Below are 8,713 nucleotides of genomic sequence, written 5' to 3'. Positions count from 1 at the left end.
ATTTTACAATTTGTCTGTCCAATTCCAATTACCCTTTGATTCTTCTGAGCCCCTGGTTTGCTGGCCCTGGGCACCCATACCCATTCAGGCTGGGGGCAGGTCACTGTCCTAACAACAGCACTGCTCACTTGGGAGGTCATTTCTTCAGAGCCACAGCATTATTTTCTAAATTTCACTCCTGATAGCCACCCACTCAACAAAAATCAATACATCTACCCCAAAATTCCCAATTTGTTTGTGTAATACCTTTCCCACTCCATCCAGGTCTCCTATGGTATTCCAGCGGCTGACCTGGATTTGCAGGCCATGCCTTAATAGCTTTGCACTACCACACCTGTGAAAAACAGTGATATGGCTGTAACTAAGCATTTCATATTAGCAGACTGATTAGGTAAGAGAAAGCACTGTGGATGTCTAAAGTGCAACCCAAACACTGTATTTCAATTACAGCTACAGCTACAGCATCTAAGGCAGGTGCTGAAATACCTCAGATACATCCTGGCTAAATTAGCTAATGCTACTGGGACTGTTGCATAATAGGTCAAGAGATTCCACAACACTTCTTGAGACACACTGTTACGTGTAAGGTTTTAGTCCATGGAATCACAGGAGAACAAATAGGAATATGCACAACACTTAAAAAAAATCAGCGTTTCGGTTTTAGGAGAAATCCACTAAGCTGCACATTTCATAAATGGAGAACAGTCATGATTTGCAAGTGTACAGTAGAAACCAAGATATTTAAAAGAGCAGTTCAAACTTCTCAAACTGCATTTAGTGTTTCTAAAGATTTCTACTGTTTACAGACCTGTTTCTTCCATTAGTTAAATCCATATTACTTTCAAATAACGGCTCCCTTTTCTTAGTTTCAATAATCCTGGTTTTCTACCAGCTGAACTTCCATTGAAAAAAACAGTCTCTGAAAAGTAGACTGGCACAGATACTCATCTGCATTAAAATTTTCATTTTCCCAGTTTGCTTCTTTACACACAGACTTCTCTTGATTCATTTTTTATTCCCCTCTTACTTGGCTCTTCCTGCATTTTCATTCATTTTATTTTATTTTGTTTTGTTTTTTTCTTTTAATCTCTCTGAAACTTAATGAAAACATGCTCCATTAAAGGAGTCTTGGAAATATCATGACAGGACTGTATATCTCAAACATAGACACATTCCTTTTTCTACAGTTATTTGATACCTTCCTCTTGTCTAAAAAAGAAATCCTTAAAAAACCAATTATACACATAGAGTACTTAAGAATGGCTGTCTCTGTGGGCCAGTAGCTTTATTTTAAATTCTAGTTTCTGAAAACTTGACAACAAAACTACCTCGTTCTGTATATACAGAATGGTCATTCAAGAGTTTATTTATAATTTAATCATACACACACAAAAAGACACACATGCTTTAGGAGCTACTTGTTAACTGACTATAACTGCTGCTGCAGTCCTGTGCTAACAAAAATTAATGTTAAAAAATTCAGTTGACAAGCTTAGAATCTTCACACAGCTTTCTTTAGCACAAAATACAGATGTTGCTGCAAGTTCTTCAGACCAAGTGCGTCTTGAGGGTGGGAATTACATTTTCAGTGCACTGTTCAGGAGGTTGACTGCACAACCTGCATTCATAAAGAACAGTATTAGTGCTTTTTAATAGCATTTTGAGGGTTTATAAGTTAAAGTAATGAAATACAGCTTTTATTGTGGAGCAAGAACAAAATATTTTACTCTGCATATATTCATATTTCTTGATTAAAGATAACAAAGTCAGATCACCATTCGACTATTGTCCTTTTACAAGAGTCAGAAATTTATGTCTGAATTTAAGAGAGGTTGCCCAGACTCTTACAGATCTGATTCCATACAGGAAACATAAAAGCTGCAAGAGGAATCAAATGATTGCTTGACAGGGCAGTCAGGTCATGAAACAAAAATGCACCAGAACTTTGCCTTCAACAGCAGTCCCAGGTCAATCAGGCTGCAATCACACTTAGCATCAGAGGAAAAGTGCACTGATGGCAAAATTATGCTCGGGGCAAACTTATTTAACCTACTTACACAGGTTTGTATTTGACACTGTTCTAGCAGACAGCATATTAATCATGTGTATCTGACACTGTTCATGAGGATTCTCAGTTGACATCTATTACCAGTGCATTACATTTACTTTATGGCTTACTACGACTTGGAAAAGAGCAAACTGGCTTTGCTGATGTTATATAGCTATTTCTGCAGTTTAACTTTTGGACAAACCCCAAAACTTTCACAGCACCAAATCCCAAAATACTTACAATCAAGTACTAGCTCATCTGGGAACTACTGAAAAACATTATTTCAAATAAAAGCACACAGAGCTCAGCTAACGTTTGTTAGTCTATCAGAATCAAACCAAAAAGAATTCTCTGAAACTATTAACAATAGTTTCAATATTAAACATCAGCAACATCTGGTTTTGTTACATCTTCTGTTTCCAGTACAAGAAAAGGTAAAACCACCATACCATACCTGCAAAGCCTGTTTTCTCTCCCATCTACATCCAAGAGAAGGTGAATGGGGTTTTTGGACTGTGTCAAAGAGGCGAGCAGAGAGGAAGTGAAAACATCCTCACAGCCTCATTCACTGAACTCATTATGGGAATGCACCAGAGTCACTTCTTCTTAAACAAGGTGATCCCCTCGAAAAATCTGGCTTCTCACAGGTGACCTGCAGGCAGCCAAGTTAGACACCTGTGTGCCAGACAAAACCAGCTGTCTGTGCACTTCTGCCAGCCCACCTGCTCAATATACTTCCTACCAGAGGGCTGAGATCTTTCAGCAAATTCCCAGTTCAAGCACAAGGTTGTTTCGTGTTTTCCTTCCTTTTGCTTCTCCTTTTCTTCCTACTCTTCCCTAGGACCTCAATTTTGAAAGCATCCATTGATTAACTACAGTGACACAACTGCCTTTATTATCACCAGCAGCTGAACAGCACGTCCATTTTAGCTGATTATGGTAGAGATATAAGTAACACACACACACTTAATGAGTTACTATTAAATTGCTGTTGCCTTCATCTCTCATAGACACATAAACACTGTGTTACTCAAGTTTTTGACAAAAGAATTATAAATTAAGGATAAGATTGTGTTTTCACACAGTTAAGCTATCAAAGGATTCAAGAAGGGATTCTGTAAGGGACAATAGAAATCTCTTTTGGCTGTGTCCAGCATTCAAAAGTAACTTAGCTACTATGGAACATCCATATATTTCACACACACACACAATGGATAGACAAAAGGGATTGTATAGGTGCTGGACTCAGGAAGGAAAAAATATTTAAGTTGCCTTTCATTTCACCTCTGGGAGCTCCACAGTTACACACACAGCTGTTATTAACAGTATCAGAGCCTGAATTTATATTGAGGGAAGAAATGCCACCCCATCCTCCCTTCTCAGCACAGGGGTTTTCAAATCCATCCCAAAATGAAATTTTCCCAACTCTTAACAAGGTATAGGTGGGTTTGTTGTTTACATGTGCAGCAGTAGCCACAGAAAACCCCCATTAAAGTCCCACAAAACCAAACTTTGTGAGTTGTCTCTGCTATCAGGTCTGAACACGGTACCCCATTGTTCTAAACATACAACAGGATTTATTTTTCCCTTCCTTGCCTACGGACCCACTTTCTCCTTAGTTTCCAGCTTAGTTGCTCCATCTGTTTTTGCAAGTGTGTAGACATTTGTCAGGATGAAAGGTGTCACTTAGAAAGATTATTTATAATAATTTTGACCTCTTTTATCTCTCATCCTGCTCATTGCTGTGTTACTGTTTTGAAGGAGGAGGATGTGTTAAATTTGTACAGAAAATGTACTGTGTCTGAAGAGGAATGACTGTGCATTCACCTTTGAAAAGTTCCCAACAGCTTTGCTCTCTGTTTGCTGGGTGCAGGGAAGCTTCTCCACACAGTGAACTCTTGGTTCACTCTTTGTTCTCACAGACTGTCTATTTTCAAACTGGTAAAGCTGAACTGGTGCTACACAGGATGTGCCTGATCAGGGAGGCTAATACAAACCAGCAGGACACTTTCAGCACTGTGTTCATTCCCTTTCTATGATGTCACCCTACTGCTGTCGGGGGGGGGCGTGGGGGGCTGGGGAGGTGAATGGATTTATGACTTACTTTTCTAAAATTTATAGGCAAATTACATAAAGTAATTGAAAATTCCTAATTTCAGTACATTTTGGTGTATTTTCTGAGGCAAAATACATAAGATGAGGTAAGGTAGAACATCCTCCCTCCTTTCCTAGCTTGGAATTGCTTGCTGTAAAATTTGTGGGTATCCATGAACTGCAATTTAAGTATGGAAGTTTACTTTTAAATAAGATGATGTCAAAAAGATTTTGGAAGTGAATCATTGTATTAATTCTACAGTACCTTTGTAAGTATGCAGATAGCATTCCAGTGCAAGCTTTGTTTGTGCTATCTGTGAGATAATGTTTCTCTTTGTATGGGATAGTCTGAAATAATAAGCATATTATCAAGGATTTATTAGGGTTAACTATTTCACTGGTTGGGATTCACGTGTCTTTAAGCCTTCCTGATTCCCTTTCTCCAAAGAAAAGAAGGGGTGTAGCAAAGGAACATTCACATTTTTTTGAAGGAAGAATTTACAAGAGTTTTGAAGTTTTCTGTGTATTATTTCATCATTGCACCTTCTTAGCAGAGAATGGGATGCATGTCCCACAGCTGTGCACCATCTTTCAGAAATATTTTTGTTAGTGGTACAGATCTGCATTGCTTGCTTAACTATGGATTGGTCCCATTGAAACTGAGCTGGCAGAACTCCTAACAGTAAGAACTGGGAAGTTCTGTTGTCTTTAACTACATCCAAAGAAAAGGTAAAAAACCCCAAATTATTTTCAATTTGGACTCAAAAGCAAAACTATACTCTCGAATTCACATCGATCATCAAAAATGTGGGATGGAAAATGGTTCAGAGTAGGAGGATACATCTCAAGTTCCTTTCTATTTTTATGTAATGTTTGCCCTATTTGCTACTGTCAGAATGGCAAGAACTCAAACAGAATATTCACATCGAGGTCACAGTTCACCCCTCTAAATACTGATTTGTGTGAGGGAATGCAAAGAATTTAATACAAGCTGCAAATTGTTCCATTTCCCTTAATTATTTTCCCTGTGTCAGATACAGTTCTTTGGTGGGTGTTTGTTTTTGCAACCATAGTGATGAGATATATTTGCTGGCTGCAGTCAAAATAATTCCAAACATTTATCTACTGGCATCATTTTTTATTCTGAAAATCCAGACATTTGCCTGCTTTACACCCAAAGGACAGGAATTTGGAGGCTATACTCCCAAAATAACTCTTACACTATTTTTCAAAATGAGAGCAAGAGTTTGGGGGTTTTATTCATATTCATATATTCCTACAAAAAATCATGGTCACTGCTCACAGCGACACAGAGCTGCATCCATTTAAAATTTTCTTATTCCTTTCTTGAGAAAAATCCCCAGATGATCTCATTTAAATCATAAATATAAATATTCTTCAGAGCAACTTCCCTTATGACATGTGTGCAATAAATCACTTTTCCCACAGTGCTGCTCTGCTACTACTCCTCTTGGTGGGAAAAACTCACAGTATATGATTTGACAAACTGCTGACAAAACCAGCTTCATTTTAGAACCATGGAGGAATCAAATGCTCACCAGGAGATCATAATTAACAGGCAGAAGTGTATTTAAAAGCATGTGTGTACATGCATCTAAATACACATTGGCTAGTTGACTTCACTGACCTCGGATGCAAGCAATGATTTTGACAGATCCATACTGGTGACAGCTCTGAAGAACTCTGTTTAACCCTCTGCAATGAGTTTGGGGGCTCTGATTACAATTTCTGCTGGAGTTATGAGCCAGCAGGATAGTGACCTTTTCAGCTGCTGAAGTCAAAATCCAGGAAGGACTGTGAATTGGAGCCTTCATCAGCTGCTGCTCAGTAAAGACTGAGCTTTATGGCTGCTTGCTCTGCTACCCCAGACAGCAGTGTCTCAGGGCTGGAGCACTGCCCAGCTGCCACCCCTCCCAGTGGCCTGACAGCATCCAGGAGAACAGGCAGAGAGCTGGAAGCAGGAATCTCTTTAGTTATGCCAGCATGAATTGGCAGAGCTTGGGATTCCAAGCACGTAGTCACATGAGCAGGCCTTATTCTCAGAGCTGGAATAGCCCCATTGATTCAGTGTATCCAAAGTAATTGGATTATGAAACAAAAGTTAATTCTGTCCTCCTGTTTTCTCTACATCACTTCCTCTTCATAATGTGCTACTTTCAATTCTATTTTCAAAAAGAGAGCATGGCTGCAATATAACTATGCTTAGAGTGTAACCAGCCAGTTAATAGTGCTGGGAAGCTGTGGGCTGTGAAGAGCTGAATACGCTGGTAGGAAAGGAAGGAGATACTTGATTTGGGAAAGCATTAGTGGTTAATACTGTTTCAAGTATTTCTGGGCAAGTACCCATCTATTAGAACTCAAAAATTGTCGCAGAGCAATGGTGATTTTGCCAACACTTCCCAGGAGGTGCTCTAAGACATTACTGGAAGTAGCAGAGGACTAAAGATTCAAATTTTTTGTCAAATTTTTGAAAGGAAACTAAGGCATAATCTTTGAATAAACTGTAATCAGCAAAATACTCTCTGTCTCTGGCACACAGTTTGAATCCAAACTGAGGGCAGAGATGGTTTCAGGGCTTAGCTGGTCCCCTGACTGACAGCTTTCCAACATATTCACTTTCTGTCATGAAGAACACGCTGTCACAATGACTCTGAAGAAGCCTTTGTGCAGGACTGAGTGTAACAATACAGCATTGTGGAAGTAATTTATTTCCTTTTCATTAATGAAGATGTATAGGACATGAAGTACTGGTCACTGACTTTTCATCGTTTCTGTTAGAAGAGATGGCATCTGCTGTTCCCAACTTAAGCAGGAGTTGAGATGACTGTCAGAGCAGTTGATGTCCTCTAGGATGGGTGTTGCTAGAGAGTATTATTGTTTAAAAATAAAAATAGTTTCTAAATAAAATGTCGTAGGAGGATAAAAGTTCAGTAGAAGTTGGGCAGTGGCCAGCCTGGGCTTCATGGAGTAATTGCTAATTGTGTAAGCTCTGCCCAATGCTCTGTTTACCAAGGATGTTTTGCCCATTTTAGCAGAGGTGGGGCTCATTTCCTTAACAGACACAGAACAGAGCTGCAGTCTGCTCTGTATCCTGCTTGACAGAGCATGCTCAGATCCTTAGGCATTCATAAAACGTGAAAGTAACTTCTCCCCCTCCCTACTAAATAGTGAGCTCAGATAAAAGGATCAGGATGTCCCTCACATTCAATATTTACATTTTCTTACTTGAATATGTCAGAAACATTCACGGTCAAGTTCAAATCAGTGCTTGTCCCAGTTAGTCCTTCCTGTCAGACTTGGTTTAAATGCAGCATTCCCAGTATTCCATTTTGACCATTAGGACATGAGAGCAGTATAGGAAACTGAATGCACAGTCCTTGCCTTGAGTTTGTTCAGTAACTCCTCACAATTACCAGCAGTACAGCAACACACGTGGTTGCTGACACGAGCAAACCTTAGCCCTGACTGCAGTCAGAGGAAAGATAAAGTTTATTTAGCACCAAAACTTGCTGTGAGTTACAAGCTCAATGGTGGATATTAGAACATTCATGTAAGTGATTTAACTCACATAACAGCCACTAGCTGCAAAACCACAGCGTATAAAAGCATCAGGTTGTTTGTTAAGGAGGTCTTGTCTCCTTCACTATAAAATTAACCCAAGGCTGAATCAAATAAAGAAGTTTTTAAAATAACCTAAAACTTAAAGCATGTGGTATTTGATTGAAGGAATGGTTTTAGGATGCTCAGAATTCTCTGCCAAGCATTCAGAAACTACAGCCACAGCACTTCTGCAAATCAGCGCCAGGTCGGAGGATTATAATTATCGTTTTACTATGATTATTCCTCTCATGCCACATTACACTGGTAATTGCTGCTACAGTTGCTGATAGGGCACCCACTTGTACTTTCTTATCTTGTAAACGCCACATTCTTAGAAATTTTTCAGATGTTTTGAGGTATTTATATAGTCCCATGCTAAATCAGAGCACTTGAACGAGTATCCTGAGCCTGTTACGTGGAACTGGGTAGGCACTGGATGGCCCACGTGGAGCTGCATAGCTGCATTACACATAATGGTGCTGGAGTTAATTATGTCTGCAGCAGCAGTCTTAGCTCTGGATTCCTCAGCCTTCACCAACTTACATCTAGAACATGGAAAACCTTGTATGACTCTGTTTGTTTAACAGGAGTATGATCCACATACCTCCCCCTTATAAACAAGGAGTAAAGTGCTGGGTCTGGGAGCCTTTCACTTTTCACAATGACACGGCGCTGGAGAAGGCAACAGATACCAAATAAAGCAATTCCTCGCACCCTGTCCCAAATCTGAGTCATAGCCCTTGGGACCTCAAGACCTCTGAATAGTATTTCCTTTGCCTGTTGTCTTTAGCTTATTAGCACATCCATCTGACTGAAGGAGACTGCTACTGATTGTGTACCACCTCCAGCAGTAAGTCAGGGTGGGTCCTGGGGGGAAGGATGTTTGAAGTGCCTTGGAACAGAAGCCCTGCAGCCAAAGCTTTAAGCAATATTGTTCCCCAGGGTTTA

At 39.7% G+C, this 8,713-nt stretch overlaps 1 long non-coding RNA gene across 1 annotated transcript in view; it reads right to left on the bottom strand.

The window, feature by feature from the left end:
* Positions 1 to 1,350: 1,350 nt before the first annotated feature.
* The window catches only part of LOC108448708, a 9,621-nt gene continuing 2,258 nt past the window's right edge, over positions 1,351 to 8,713 (bottom strand). The window contains exon 3 of the long non-coding RNA XR_001864686.1: positions 1,351 to 1,618. This is a non-coding gene — a long non-coding RNA (uncharacterized LOC108448708). The remainder of the gene's footprint in view (positions 1,619 to 8,713) is intronic.

Source organism: Corvus brachyrhynchos, unplaced genomic scaffold (assembly GCF_000691975.1).
Source record: "Corvus brachyrhynchos isolate BGI_N302 unplaced genomic scaffold, ASM69197v1 scaffold97, whole genome shotgun sequence".
Classification (NCBI taxonomy): Eukaryota; Metazoa; Chordata; class Aves; order Passeriformes; family Corvidae; genus Corvus; species Corvus brachyrhynchos.
Note: the sequence above shows the minus strand (reverse complement) of the source record. Positions and strands in the feature narration are given on the sequence as shown.